Raw genomic sequence first — 16,785 nt, 5'->3', positions numbered from 1 at the left:
GGTTGCAGCAGCGTGAATACAGCATTCGAACGGAACCAATCGCAAATCCACCAGCGAGCCGGCCACAACACCAGAGAAACTCACAGCCTCCACCCACCAAGGCGACATCGAATCCTCTCTGACAGCAAAGAGGGAAGAAGTTCACAGACTTCAGTCAGAGCGCAAAGCAGCGAGACCGGGGTTGCAAGTCGGGTACCAATGCATCGGCTGCGAGGGGATCATCCACATTCCGAGTGTAAGTTCCTGGACGCTGTCTGCCGTTTTAGAGAAGCGCAGGGCATATCGCTAAGTATGCCGCAACAAAAGAAACTTCAGCCCTCAGCGGGTTCTGAACAAGCAGAACAACTCCCATTAAATAGAAACCAAACATTTAACCAACTAGACTTACCAGTTGACAGGGAGCCGTGGCAGACGGGTTTCTTCATCTGGAAGCAGCAGCCAGACAAGCTCTACCAGCCCAGGGAACCCAGGCGGGAGCAATGGAGCAAATGACTCAACCGACCCAGATGAATCAGGTGGGAGTCGCAGCTATGGACCCAGCTCACCCTTCCAGGGGTTCCTTCGAGAAGCTCGAGAGCGACGCGGAGCCGTCCCAAACCTGATGATGACCAAAAACATTGTGACTATGCGAAGTCAAGTAGACAGGTCCAAAGACCCGCCTACTTGTGCGACTACATTTCCTGCCCCTCGGACGGAACCAAGAGGCGAGGGTGTTCCACACTAGCAGGCTTGAAGGCCTGCATTCCTATTGGTCCAGAAAAGCCGGGCCATGATTGGTCGTTATGGGACACTCTGATTGGCTCATATAGAGCTTGCCGCAATTGGCTAACACCAAGTGCAGCAAGCTCAAAAACCTGTCATTGGCTGCCTAGCCATGGCCAGCTCTATAAAAAGAGCAGCCGTAGCTAGGTTTTTTTGTATCAGTATCTGGTTGCTTAATAAAGAGCTGTTGTTCACTACTACGAGTCTCGTCTCTCCTTGGGACCCACCACCCAGACTTAACAGAGTCAACCTGTCTTTGAAGGAAGAAATAGCAACTGGAAGATCCAACTGCTTTGGCTGGCCTCACCCACCCCATCCTGCCACTCCCACCCTGCCCTGCCCAGAAGTCTCCATGCTGCCTGTTTTGGATGTGAGGTACATGCAAGGCCCATGTAGAGTTTGGGGAGGGCAAAAAATGGGCCTGCTTGGGACTCTAGAAGGGTGGAAATGGGCCCGTTTCTGGGCTCCAGAGGGCCTTCGGAGCTCAGGGGAGATCATTTTCATCCTCCCTTGAGCCTGGGGAGGGTGCAGGAAGCTGACTTGGCCATGCCCACCATGGCCATGCCCACCCAACAACTGGGCAGAGAACCGATTACTGAAATTTTTGAAGCCCATCTCTGGGTACAGTGCATTGCAATAGTTCATCTGGACTTGACTAGGGCCTGAGAATCTGTGAGCACAGCCTGCTGTTTTAGGGTATGATCCACACAAGACAAAGTTGTACAAAGACCCTCCTAGCCATGGCTGCCACCTGTTCTCTGAGCAGGACTTGTAAATATCAGGAAGACCCCCAGATTGTGCACCAGGTCTGTCTGAGGCAATATCACCCAATCTAACACCAAAATTGTATAGTCCTTAAAATGCAGAACCGCTCAGCCTTGACATTGTTGAGATATTTTAGTTCTAGTTTCTTATGAAAAAGTGGGTTTGCTTCTAATAAGGGCAACATAATCAGCAAAATGAACAAACTCAGAGCAAGAAAAGGAAATGCCAGGGTTCCAAACAAATGCTCTAATTAATCCATGAGCCTTGAGCCAAGTTTCAAAAGAAATCCAATTATTTATTAGGAGCAACATGTTGGCATTTTCCCCAAGTACAGTCACCTCTGCCCTATGTAATTTACTGTTCACCTATGACTCTGTTTCCCCCTCTTCCCAGTTTGTGTCATAAATCAGATTTTCCAATGAAGCACTTTTGTGGCCTGTGGAAAACATGCCTCTCTGGCTGGGCTTGGTAACTTGAGACACAATCTGGAGAAAGATATGTGTGAAATGTGCTTCTGATAGTAGCAACAAACTGCTCCATCAGATCTCCCCCCTCCTTTTTATGGCAACTCGAGAGCAAGCCAGGAATACTTTACAAGTTGACAGGGAAATAATATTCACATTTTATGGTTATAAAACAAATTCATTTATTGATATTACACGATCTTGCTGGCACTAGAGTTCACCCTCTTAGATTCTCACTTTAAAAAAAGAAACTTTCTAATAAAAAATGAGGGTTGAATTCATTTGTAAATTTTACCTTTGTGGTTATATTTAGATTTGCTACTTCTTTAAATGTAATTGTGTCATGCCAGTCAATTTAGCCTATTTTTTATTTAATATAATAATTCTAACAGATATAAGTTTGCTATGTATATGGTAAAGACTGAAGGATAGTTGAATCAATGAAATAGGATTCCTCTATTATCTTCAAAAACAGGTGAAAAGCCTAAAAATTTAGGTTAGCATGGATTTTTAGGCTATAACAAAGTTATAGGGATTTTGAAAATTACTATGTAAGAAGTGTCTTTGATCACCATATTACGAAAAAGATGTTGAGTCATTGGAAAAAGTTCAGGGAAATGAAAACTAAGATGATCAAAGGCTTGGAGACAAAAACATATGAAAAACAACTGCAGGATCTGGGTTTGGCTAGTCTAATGGGAAAAAAAAATAGAGGTGACATGATAGCAGTCTTCCAGTATTTGAGAGGCTGCCACAAAGAGGAAGGGGTCAAATTATTGTCTAAAGCACCAACTAATCAAAGAAAGAAGCAACCTGGAATTAAGGAGAAACTTCCTAACAGTGAGGACAATTAACTAGTAGAACAGCTTGCCTTCAGAAATCATAGGCACACCATCACTGGAGGTTTTTAAGAAGAGTCTAGACACTCACTATAGGGTTTCCTGCTGGATAGGCGGCTGGACTAGAAGATCTCCAAGCTTCTATTCTATTCTATTCTATTCTATTCTATTCTATTCTATTCTATTCTATTCTATTCTATTCTATTCTATTCTATTCCTATTCCTATTCCTTTTCCTATTCCTATTTTGTTCTATTCTATTCTACAAATTAAACAACAGGCTGCAAAATCCAATTTCAACTGAGCTAATCCTAGTCTTCCAATGTCTTTTGCATCTTGAAGAATTTTAAGTTTAATTCTTGGTTGCTTGAACTGCCATAAAAATCTAAATACATCTTTTTGTTAATGTTTAAAGGGTATATTATTATTGAAAAATTGTATTATTTGAAAGGGACTTCTTGTTAGGGTTCTGACAAACGCTCTAATCAAATCATGAGCCTCGAGCCAAACTTCAAAAGAAATCCAATTATTTATTAGGAGCGACATGTTGGCACTTATCCTAATGAAGCCAATTCTGACTCATATAATTTATGGTGCATCTATGACCCCGTTTCTCCCCCCACCCCACCCCTGGGTGTGTCATAAATCACACAGGCTCTAGAGATCACACCCCTCCGACTGGATTGGTAACCCAGGATACAGACTTGGTAAGGTATGCATGGAATGCACTTCTGGTTTTGATTGCCTTGCTGCTCTTTCAGGTCTTTCCTCCCTCCCTCCCTCTGGCAACTCGAAAGGAGTCCAATTTGCTTTACAAGTTGATACTTCTCTAATGTCTTATGTTTGCTCTGTGGTTAATCCTATGTATTTTGGGTTTTCCAAACTTGTTATTATTGTGAGTTACCCAGAGTCAATTGGAGTTTATTGTTGTGAATCACTCAAAGTAAATTAGAGTTTGATGGCATCCAAATGAAATAAAATATTTTTTTAAAGAAAAAGCATTAAAAGTTGGAAAGGGGCAGAAGGCATGTCATGCACAATATACTATATGGACACTTTTATAGTTCTCTGCAAGCTCCTGCCCCCTATTTTGTACTCTCAATTAGGATAGATAAAAACAATATTTTTCATTCTGTCTGGGTCCATGTGTGTATTATCATAAAAATCATTTGATTTTTGGAATTATTTTTATATTAGAACGAGGAAGTAACTTTCTCACTTTGACAATTAACAATTATAAGTTTGTTTGTTTTTTCATTTTTAAGGCCATTTATGCAAAAAAATACTTTTAACAGGCAACTCTTCCTGGAGTTGGTTCAAATGACTGTCATTTGCTCAAAGCTCCAGAGATTTTCCAGAAAGCAGTGAACAATAGAAAGCAAGGTTGAAAGAGGTTATAAACCAGTCCCAGTTTCCATGGAGAGCTTGGGTGGTGGGAAGAGCCCAACTGGATTATTGAGTTCAATTCCTCCAGCCTCTTTTCTTCCTTTGATGAGACCAATGTTAGATTTGAGTTGTAGAAACCTCAGTCATTATTCAAACACACATGTCTGTATCTCTATTGATGTTAAAGATTTCAATTGATTCTTTTTTTTCCCTTAGGAGGTGTGTTGAGAAACTCTAGTATGCTAAGTCAGATCCATTGGTGTGGCTTGATATGTTGGAGACCTTTTTTAGAGGATTTTTTGGCTGCTGATGTGTTATTCATTCTGATGTTCCCAGTGATCAAAGTGAATGCCCTCAATTGCCCAGAATCTGATCCTATTCCTATTCCACATGAATGGTTCCAACCAGGTGATCTCCTCATCGGAGGGATTGCTTCACAGCATCTTTATGACTTCAGTGAACATGCATTCAAAGAACACCCATCTCAGGACCTCTATGGACTTTCAGAGTAAGCAAATTCTACAGTCTTTTTCACCTAATGTTTCTTTGTTTCTTCTCAGCTTTTCTATATGTCGGCACCTATTCTTTTGAGTTAAAAGCTATTCAAAGAAAGCAGATGTAAACAGATCTGGTCAAGTAACTGCTTGAGTTTTCATTGAGTTTTGAGCTGTGGGCTAAATAAGACTTTTAAGATACTTCATTTTGTTTTTTTAGGAAAAGGGTGGATATGAATTGCTACGTCACCATTCTTTAAGACACAAGGGTTTAATAAAGTGAAAAAAAAATGAGTTAAAAGATATCTTCAATCTATTAAGTAAAATAAGAATAGAATTTACAGGTTTGTAATTTTTGTTAGAAAGAGAGCTTCAACATCCAACTTCAAACTAAGTTTATTTGAAAGAGAGAATTAGAGATTTATCTTCAGTGATCTTTATAACTTAAAAGATTATAGCTGAAGGAGTTTAGAAAGGAAAGCAGGATAAAACATGGTGCTCAAGGAATACCAATCTGAAATTTGAAGTGTTTTATCTTAAATTATAACAGTGATTCAGAAGAAATGTGGATTCTTCATTCCCAACTGAGTCATTCACTGTAGAATTACTTTGTCAAAGATTCTGAGAAATTCCACACTGCAACCTAAGCTGTTGGTCTCTCTTGCAGTTTCTACTTGGTTCTTAAGCCAATTTTTGAAATTCCAGTTTGGACTGTAATGAGTGGACATTGGGGCCAGCATGATTTGAATCTGGGCTATTGCTCCTGTAGGAAATGATTATTCTCCAACATTTTGCCTTTTTTATCTGTTTAGAGAAGGCCAACCTGTTGAGTGCTTCTATAAGGCTCTGCTTTTCCTTTTTGCATTTGCATTTGTTGCCAGGTGTCTGAATTAACAGATGTAGTAGCTTTTATTCCACAGTATATCACCCTTCTATCCACTATAGCATTATCCTAACTCTGATGCTACAGTGATCAAAGCAACAGGGGACAGCTTGTTCCATTATTCATATATTCTTCTGTAGGTCCACGGAAATTAGCCAGTGAAGCATGAATAGTTAAGCTTCAACCAATCAGGATAGAGTTAGAAGAGACCCTGGAGGTCTTCTAGCCCAACCCCTTGTTCATGCAGGAGGCTCTATACCACTTCAGACATGTGGCTTTCCTGTCTTTTCTTAAAAACCTCCACTGATGAAACACCTACAACTTTTTAGGGCAAGCTTTTCCAACAGATCCTCACTATCAAGAAGTTTCTCCTTAATTCCAAGTGGCTTCTCCCCTTGATCAGTTTCCATTCATTGTTTCTTGGCTTGCCTTCTGGTGCACGGGTTTGTTAAGTACAGATCATGCCAAACCAATCTTATTTCATTCTTCAACAGAGTAACTAAATTAGTAGACCAGCAAAATACTCTGGGTAGAATTTACTTAGATTTCAGCAAGGCATTTGACAAAGTAGACCACGACCTACTCCCTAGTAAGCTAGAAAAACGTGGAATAGATAGCACCACCACTAGATGGACTCTCAACTGGCTGGCAAACTGTACTCAATGAGTAATCCTTAATGGGTCTAAGTCCAGCAAGTTCTCATTAAATCTAAGTCTACACAGAGGGAGGTAAGAAGTAGGGTACCACAAGGTTCCATCTTAGGCGCAGTACTCTTCAATATCTTCATTAACAACTTAGATGAGGGAATAGAAGGAGAACTTACAAAATTTGCAGACGATACTAAGCTGGCAGGAGTAGCTAACACCCAAGAAGATAGATGGATCTTGACAGAGTAGAACACTGGGCCATATCTAACAAAATGAAATTCAATGTAGAGAAAAGTAAAGTTCTTCACTTAGGCAAGGAAAACCCAAAGTACACATATAGACTGGGTGAAACCAGGCTCAATAGCAGTAAATATGAGAGGGATCTTGGAGTCTTAGTGGACAACTAGCTAAATATGAGCCAGCAGTGTGCAGCAGCAGCCAAAAAAGCTAATGCAATCCTGAATTGTATTAACAGAGGGATACAATCAAGATCAAGGGAAGTACTAATACCACTCTATAAAGCCTTAGTAAGACCACACTTAAAGTACTGCATCCAGTTTTGTTCACCACATTATAAAAAAGATGTTGAGACTCTAGAAAAAGTACAGAGAAGAGCAACCAGGATGATTAGGAGACTGGGGGCTAAAACATACAATGAACGGTTGCAGGAACGGGGCTTGCGTAGTCTAGTAAAGAGAAGGACCAGGAGAGACATGATAGTGGTCTTCCAATATTTGAGGGTCTGCCACAGAGAGGAAGGGGTCAAGCTATTTTCTAAAGCACCTGTAGGCCAGACGAGGAATAATGGATGGAAACTGAACAAGGAGAGATTTAATCTAGAAATAAGGAGAAACCTTCTGATAGTGAGAACAATCAACCAATGGAACAGCTTGCCCTCGGAAGTTGTGGGAGTGCCATCACTTGAGACTTTCAAGAAGAGTTTGGATTGCCATTTTTCAGAAATGGTGTAGGGACTTCCGCTTGGGGTGGGGTGGACTAGATGACCTACAAGGTACCTTCCAGTTCTGATTAATTGTTAAATCTGTTTGGATAAATAAGTTTACTCCCTCTTGTTTATGGCAGTTCCTCAAATACTGGAATATTGATAGCAAGTCACCCCTAGTTCCATTTCTTTAGACTGGCCATACCAAATTCTTGCAACAATTTGTTTAGGAGAGTTAAAGAGAAACGTGGAATACATTTAGAACATAGTCTTGCCATTGAATATTGCATTAAAATCCTAAAAACTTTATTATTAGTATTTGTTACTCAGAGCAACATTCTGTGAATGAAGTATGTAATCATTCATAAATACTGCATTACATAAACTGTAGCCAAAAATGTTTAATAGACTAGAAATATTGGCACTATATTGTAAAAAAATTAATTGCAATCACAGGCAGAAATCACTATTTTGTTTTCAATACTGTTCTATGCATCATAGCTGCTGGCATTTTAACAATTTATTGTTAGGTTGAATGAAATGATGATTCTACAGAAATTTATCTACATTTTCAAACATTTGAGAAGTTATGGATAAGGACTAAATTCTGATATATCTATCCAATTTTTGAAATGATCCATAAAAATGCATAAGGCAAAATGAAAACTCTCTTCAACTTCATGGCTTGGTGTTTTCTTTTAGCTCACATACAGATCATTTCCAACGGGAGAAGTTGATACCAGTCAATCATCTTCACTTTACTTTATGGCCCCAAATGAGTTCCCCCAATATATTGGGATTATCCGATTGCTTCAGCATGTGGGAGGGAAATGGATTGGGCTCTTTGTTGCAGACACCGAGAGTGGAGAACATTTTTCACAGAAATTGGAGCACTTGTTTTTCCAGCAGGGAATTTGTTTATTTTTCATACAAAGATTTCCAAAACTGTTGTGTTTGGACGACTCAGGCAAATTTAGCAATATAATGTTTGATTTTTATACACATTTCACAGACATTAAAACAAATGCATTCATCTTGTATGGAGAATCTTTGACCTTAGCCTGGCTGACAGCTCTCAAATCTGTATGGGAAGCTCTAAATCCAGGAAAGGCACACATAAGCAAGGTGTGGATCACCACCAGCCAAATTGATTTTTTTTAAAATAGATTTTATTGAATTTACATTTTAAAAACACATCGACAATACATTTACAAAATAGAAAGAAAACAGCTAGGGGGGAAGAAAAAAAACACATGGCCTAAAACACATGATAAAGACCGGTTGAGGGGAAGAGAAAACATATAGAGGGAGAGAGGGGAAGGGAAGGGGAGGGAGAATAGAGTAGAAAGTACAATTAAAAATGAACGATATCTTTTTGTGACAATCTGTAAGGATCATTTCTCTTCATCATATCCAATCTTTTCCATTATGTTTAAGTTACTCTTTATCATTTACATAATTTGTCTCTGTGTAAGCCAATTATACCACGAGTCCCAGTTGTCGTAAAATGTTGAGGACTCTTTGTTTTTTAATGCTGTCGTTAGTTTATCCATTTCAGCGCACTCACAAATTTTCTGAATAACCATTTGCTCTGAGGGTGTATGAGGTGATTATCAACATTGAGCAAATGCTAATTTAGCCACAGTTAGAATATGGATTATTACATATTTTGTCTTTTTGGATAAATATCTATCAGAGATCCCTAAAAGGAAGAACTCTGGTTTATAGTCTATTTGTTCTTTAGTTATCTGATCCAACCATTTTCTGATTTTTTGCCAAATTTTTTGGGTAGTTTTACAAGACCACCACATGTGGAAAAATGTTCCTTCAGTGCTTTTGCATTTCCAACACCTTGAGCTCATGTTAGGGTTCATCTTCACCAACCTCGAAAGGGGTAAGTGCCATCTATATAACATTTTATACATATTTTCTTTGTACGCCGCCGATTTCGTAATCTTGATGTTTCTATTCCAGATCTTTTCCCATTCTGTTAATGTAATGCTTCTTCCAATATTCCTACTCCATGTTATCATGTTCCCTTTCACTTTCTCTTGCTCTAATTCTACCTCCAATAAATATTTATAAAATTTGGAAATATTCTTTTTATTTGATCCTAATAAGATTTTATCTAAATATTGTAATTTGCTATAGATTCCAAACTCTTTGATATCTTGTTTGTATCTGCTATGGATTTGTATATATAACCACTGGTCAATTTTAAATCCCTGTTCCTGTAAATCCTGTCGAGTTCTTAATTTTCCTAGAGGGTCTAATAAATCTTTATATTTAGTCGTTTTTGTTATATCCAAATTGTTGGGATGAACCATTGCCTCCATTGTTGAAAGCCAAATTGGAATTTTTAAATAATGTTTTTTGCATATTTTTTCCAATTAGTTAATAATGAATCTCTAATAAGGTGTCTATGAAAATACGACTGTTTAGTTTTCCCCACTTCCCATAGAAATGCGTGCCACCCTCTCTGAAGATCGTGCCCTTCTAAGGCTAAGGTTCTTTTATTGAGTAAATTAACCCAGTCTTTTAAACATAATAAGTTAGCTGCCCAATAATATAATTCCCAATTTGGGAGCGCTAGCCCCCCTCTACGTTTTGCATCTTGTAAAGCCTTAATATTGCTTCTAGCTTTTTTCCCTTGCCAAATAAATTTAAGTGTTACCTTATTTATATCTTCAAAAAAAATTTTTGGTAATTTAATTGGGATTGTCTGGAATAAATAAAGGAATTTTGGTAGAATGTTCATTTTGATCATGGCAATCCTGCCCAGTAGAGAAAGCTGCAGCTTATTCCAGGATTCTAGGTCTTTCTTAATTTGCTGTAATAGTTTATCGTAATTATTCTCTTTGAGCGATTTACTATGTGGTGTTAACCATATGCCTAAATATTTGACCTTTTTTGTTGCCTGTATCCCTATGGCTTTTTCTAATTCTTTCCTCGGATTCTCTGTTAGATTTTTAGTCATTAATTTTGTCTTATTTCTATTGATCTTTAATCCTGCTACTGAACCAAATTGTTCTAGTTCTTTTATTAGGTTATGTCCTTTTTCCATGGGTTCCTCTAGGAAGAAAGCCATATTGTCTCACGCAACGCCTGTAGTTTATATTCCTCTGCTTTGACCCTTACTCCTTGGATTTCAGAGTTTTGTCTTATCTGTGTGAACAGTGATTCTAAAGCAAGTATAAATAGGACGGGTGAGAGGGGGCAACCCTGTCTGATGCCCTTTTCAATGTTTAATGGGCCTGTTTGTTCACCATTAATTAGTATGTTGGCCTGTTGGGTGTTGTAAACTGTTGTGATAATGTTCTCAAATTTAGTGCCCAGACCCATGTTATAGATGTTTTGTATTAAAAAGTGCCAATGTAGATTATCAAATGCCTTCTCAGCATCTAAAAACATGAATGCAAATTGTTTCTCTGGATGAACTTCATAATATTCTAAGACATCAATAATGGTTCTTAGATTATTTTTGATTTGGCGGGAGAGAAGGAAACCATTTTGATCTTCATGAATGTATAAATTTAAAACTTCTTTTACTCTATTCGCTATAATTGAGGTAAATAATTTATAATCAGCGTTTAAAATGAAATTGGTCTATAATTGTTGATATATCTGGCATCTACGTCCTCCATCGGAATTAACAAAATCAACGCCCCCCTCCATGAGTCTGGCATTTTGGCTGCCAAAAGTACTTCATTAAACACTTCCAGCATCAGTGGCCCTACTAACTCTATTGTAGCTTTGTACAATTCTACTGGAATCCCATCTGGACCAGGGGATTTATTATTACTTTGGTTCTCCATTGCAGATTTCAACTCAGACCATGTAATATCCTTATTTAATAATTCTTTCTCTCCTTCCCCTATTGTTTTATCATTCGAATTCTCCAGATAAGTTCTTATTTTGTCTACATTGATTTCTTCTTTTTTATATAATCTTTGAAAATAGTTTAATATAATATCTTTTTTCTTCTCAATCTCATGTTGTGGTATGCCTTCCTCATCTATTAGTTGGTGTATCAGTCTCTTTTCTTTTTCTTTTTTAAGTTTATAAGATAGCCATCTTCCTGGTTTATTAGAGTGTTCAAAGTAATTTTGTTTGGACCTTCTCAAACTAACTTCTATTTTATCTTGTTCAATTAAATTCAGCTTATGTTTGGCTAATATTAACTGGTTTTGTATTCCTTGGATCTTAGGGGTTTTTTGTAATTGTATTTCTAAGTCTTTGATTTGTTGTTGTAATATGTTTTGTCGGGCATAAGTTCTCTTGTTTCTCATAGCATTATAGGAAATTGTTGTACCTCTTATAATTTCTTTCATAGTATCCCAAATATTCTGTTTTGAAGTTGTTTCATTATTAGTATCTTTTAGGAAATAGTTTAGCTCCTCTTTCAGCTTATTGATATACTCTTCTTAGTTTACTATTTGGGTATTTAGTGTCCATCTTTTTTTTATTCCTCTCCTGTCTCTCCAAATTAGCTGTATTGGGTTGTGGTCAGCCCATTCATTTGGTAGGATTTTAATTTCTTTTATTTCATTGGCCAAATCCAAATCCATCCAAGATTTCACATTAACAGGAACCCAAAGGGTATAGAATCTCCAATTTTATGATGGGGCCATTGCCTTTCAAATTCATTCAAGGGAAAATATGGAATTCAAGGAATTTCTCCAGTCCATAAAATCTTACACAGGGCAAAGAGATGGATTTTGAAACCATTTTTGGGAGCAAGCATTTGACTGTTTTTTTCCTAATTCAGGATTGGCCTCATTGGGAAGTCAAGAATGCACTGGGGAAGAAGGCCTGGGAAACTTTCCTGAACCTCTGTTTCAATTAAAGATAACAGGACACAGCTACAGCATCCATAATGGGGTTTATGCTGTGGCTCATTCTTTGCATGGTATGCTATCCAAGAGATCCAATTTGAGAAAAATTTTGGCAGATAAAGTGGCTGAATCTCCAGAAGTACAACCTTTTAAGGTAACATTTCTCCAACAAACTTTTCTTTCAATGAAGAATTTTATAAAGAATGAATTAGCTCACAAAATTAGCTAAACCTTAATTAATATGTTGTTCAAGTAGCTATTATGTCAAGCCTGAAGCTGACCTGACTGTAGCTTGTTCTCCTTTCTCTCTGTGTGTGGGCCTTTCCTATTGGGGTTTCTTTCCACATGGCTTCATGCTGACACAGCTTGGAACTGAAATGGGATAGAGGTAGATGTGGGCTTGTAGTCAACATAACTTTCCCAAGAGTCAGGGACATTCCAATGGCTGGCTGGCCAGGAGGAGGAGAAGAGATATAACCAGGCAACCAGCTAGTATCCAGATTGAACAATGTGATTTATTGTTTTTGGGGAAAAGGAAATGTTTACTTTTTAATGTGGTGGAAAGCATGGGACAGGTATAGTATATGTGGTAACTTGCTCAAAAGCAGTAACTGAGAGAGGGGTCTTGGAGTTCTAGTTGACAACCATTTAAATATGAGCCTGCAGTGTGCAGCAGCTGCCAAAAAAGCTAATGCAATCTTAAATTGCATTAACAGAGAGATAGAATCAAAATCATGTGAAGTATTAATACTGCTTTATAAGGCCTTGGTAAGGCCACACTTGAAACACTGCATTCAGTTTTGATCATCATGATGTAAAAAAGATGTTGAGACTCTAGAAAGAGTGCCGAGAAGAGAAACAAAAATGATTAGGGGGCTAAATCATGAAGAATGGTTGATTTTATATGATTTTTAAAAAGCTTAATGATCTTCTCTGCCCCAATGAAAGTGCAGTTAACTTTCTCCACGGGGAAGATTGCATCGCCTAATCCTGGATATGTTATTCATTGACAGTACTTTGTGGGCTGACTTTTTGTTCTGTTGAGCAAAACTGGATATTTACATAGCAAGGTGAATATGCATGTCCCAGGATAATGTTGCAGGATCCAAGAATTTCAGAAATGATAAAATATCTAATGTTGATTTCTTTCCTTATTGTTCTTTCAACTTCACTGCTTTCTTTTCAAGTAGCTCCACCCATTTCTTCAAGGCACTTCTTTCAACAACTCAGCAGGAGAGGGAGTGTCCTTTAATGAAAAGAGGGAAGTTGCAGGAGGATTTGATATCATCAACATGATCGTTTTCCCAAACAAGTCCATCCAGAGGGTGAAAATTGGAAGACTAGATCCCGATGCATCTTATGGAAATGAATTGATCATTAATGAACATCAGATTGAATGGCACAGATGTTTTAATCAGGTCGGGGCCCAGTGGTGGGATACAAATAATGGGTGGGCATGTCTGGGTGGGCATGGGTGGGCGGGTGTTTGCATTAAAATACAAAATCCTCAATTCCACCCCATCCCAGAGCAAAAATAATGCAAAATCCTCACTTCCATCCCATTCCAGAACCACCCCCATTCCCTCACTAATCTGCTTTCCAGCTCTGTTCTCCTGCATGCAGGGCAACAAAAGAAGAATTCAGTCAGATCTTCCAACTTCTTGGGGGGGAAAAGATCTTGTGAAGTTGTAAGGTCTGATTGAACTGACTGATCAGCCTCCCAGTGGATCGGTGCTGCTAGTCCATTGCTGCCTCCCAGCTGATCAGCGCAGCTCCCAGTCATGCCCTTGCAACTGCCCCATCCTGAATGGCAACCCCGGTGGGAAGGGAAGGGGCAACCATTGGTGGAAACAACTAGTTTGCTGAACTATGCAAAAAATTAACAACAACTTTGGCAGAACCGGCATGAATCCCACCACTGTAGGGACCTACATATACATTGAATGCTTATAGTTTTACAGCTTCCTTAAATGGAAAAAATTAAAATGCCTCCAACTGTTCCATGCTGACCATGATTTTTGTTATATCTATCTATCTATCTATCTATCTATCTATCTATCTATCTATCTATCTATCTATCTATCTCACTCATTCACACACACACACACACACACACACACACACACACTATTTTCAGTTGATGAAAAAGCTTAACAACTTGGCAACTATTTCTGCAATCTATTTTTCATTTTATGAGCAGGTTCTTCCAGTTTCTCTGTGTAATGAATATTGTCACCCTGGATATTGGAAGAGAAAATCTGAAGAGAAAAGTTTCTGCTGCTACGACTGTGTTGCATGTCCACAGGGAAAGATTTCAACTGAGATAGGTCAGTTTTGAAGTCCTACAAATTATGAAAATATTGGGCTGCAAAAAGTTGTTTTCTCAAAAGTTATAATTTGTCATGGATATTTATGTCAAGTGCCTGGAAAATCAGGAGATTCAGGGAGTTCAAATGAGAATAAAGATGTATTGTAAGTTTAAGCTCTCTACAAGAATCTGACCAACTAATGGTCAAGTGACAAGAAACAATAGATAGTGTGAAAGTAATCAGGGAGAGATCCAACCTAGAATTAAGGACACATTTCCTAACAAAACAATTAACCAGTAGAATCACTTACCTCCAGAAGTTGTGGGTTCCGAGAAGAGGGCAGCTGTGGAGGGTCTGGAGCACCCACAAAAGAGATTAGATAACAGTTGTATGAAATGGTATAGGTTCTCCTGCTTGAGAAAGGTGTTGGACTAGAAGACCTCTAAGGTCCCTTCCAATTCTGCTATTCTGTTAATATAAGTATACAAAAAACTATTCGCAGAATCAATATCAATGTTCAAGCAATAGTATAAAACATTCATTGAAATATGGTAAATAGGACATCAATGAGTTTCCATTTGATTTTTTTTATCCAGACACAGAAGATTGTTTCAAATGTCCTGAGGATCAGTATCCAAGCAAAGTGCAAGATCGATGCCTTAACAAAACAATGAGTTTCCTGTCCTTTGAAGAACCTTTAGGAATCAGTCTGGCCTCAGCTGCTGTTTCCTTTTCCTTCATGACAATCAGTGTGCTTGGAATTTTCCTTAAGCATAGAGATACAACCATTGCCAAGGCCAGTAACTGGGACCTCTCTTACACTCTCCTTATTGCCCTCTTACTGTGCTTTCTCTCTTCCTTGTTATTCCTTGGTCAGCCAGGGAAAATAACCTGCCTTTTCCAGCAACCAGCATTCAGCATCATCTTCTCCGTTGCTGTTTCATGTGTGTTAGCTAAAACTATTACGGTGGTTGTAGCTTTCATGGCTATAAACCAGGTTCTTCAATGAGAAAATGGGTGGGAAAAGGATTGGCTCTTTCCATTGTCTTTTCTTGTTCTTTTCTTCAAGCAGTTCTTTGCATTATATGGTTGGCAACATCTCCTCCCAATCCTGAGTTAAATATGCAGTTCCTGATGGAAACTATGATTCTGCAATGCAATGAAGGTTCCATCTTCATGTACTATTGTGTGCTGGGCTATCTGGGCTTCTTGGCCATCACCAGCTTTATTGTGGCTTTTCTTGCCCGTAATTTACCTGATAACTTTAATGAAGCCAAATTCATCACCTTCAGCATGTTGGCTTTCTGCAGTGTGTGGATCTCTTTTGTTCCAACCTATCTGAGCACCAGAGGAAAAGCCATGGTAGCTGTGGAGATCTTCTCCATCTTATCCTCCAGTGCTGGATTATTGGCATGCATCTTCTTCCCAAAATGCTTCATCATTATGTTGAGGCCAGAACTAAATAGCAGGCACCAACTAATCAAATGAAACAATTAAATTATATTTACATCATTATTTATGAAGAAAAAGGGAAGGATTTAGCAAAGAAAAATTAAAGACTGTCCCTTTTCAATCTTCCTTCCAACTTTCAAAGCCAACGTTTGTATTATGTAGTTATAATATACCCTCCATTTCCTAAATTAGGTTTGTTCTCAGTTACTGAAGAAGTGATTCAACAATGTAATGAAGGTCATTCCAAAGGTCCTTTTTAAAGAGGCAATTGTACTGGACTTTCTGGTTTTTCTTTTTTCTTTTTAAACAAATTTTATTAATTTTAACAAGAAACAAACAAGACAAAACATCATTAAACACTAAAAAAAAAACCGCTTTCCATCATAGATCTTTACAAAGCAGGTAACACATTATTTTATATCACATTTTTCTAATTTATCTCATTTTTACTTTATCTGCTCATCTTGATATCCTATCCCAATTTCTCCTTTTTCCTTCTATTGTCCAGATTATATTTCTTACTAATCAAAATTTTTGCCTTTTTTAAAAAAAACAATAGACAAAACATACATCACATAGAACATAAAAAACCTCATTTCTGAAAGCTGCTTAATCCCGGGTTAAAACTCTTCGCACAGACACAAATTCAAAAAACAATATTTACTTTATATGTCAATCCATATCTTATTACCATTTTCAATTTTCTGTATAACTTCTTCCCTCTTTTATCTTTCTTAATTATATTTTGTTTATCTTATCTAGATACAATTCATAGTACTTAACATTTTTGTCTGTTCCTTTACACTTATCCATTCATCTTTTTCTTTAAATATACTCTCCTGTAGACTAATTGGAGTAACACCTTTAACCCTTTTCCCTAACTTAACAATACTTAATATAACACTTAAATTATATTGAGATTCTGGTTAGTACATTCTAAAATTACACAAGAAAAAACTTAATGAAAAAAGCAAATAGGCTAAAATTACAAAATATAAGCCTATAAC

The 16,785-nt window shown here is 37.8% G+C and overlaps 1 pseudogene; it reads left to right on the top strand.

Annotated features, from left to right (window-relative positions):
• The window catches only part of LOC113453592 (vomeronasal type-2 receptor 26-like), a 94,371-nt pseudogene extending 78,533 nt beyond the window's left edge, over positions 1-15,838 (top strand).
• Positions 15,839-16,785: the final 947 nt, after the last annotated feature.

This window comes from Pseudonaja textilis, chromosome Z, assembly GCF_049901715.1.
Source record: "Pseudonaja textilis isolate UNSWEBS1 chromosome Z, rPseTex1.2, whole genome shotgun sequence".
Taxonomy (NCBI): domain Eukaryota; kingdom Metazoa; phylum Chordata; class Lepidosauria; order Squamata; family Elapidae; genus Pseudonaja; species Pseudonaja textilis.
Note: the sequence above shows the minus strand (reverse complement) of the source record. Positions and strands in the feature narration are given on the sequence as shown.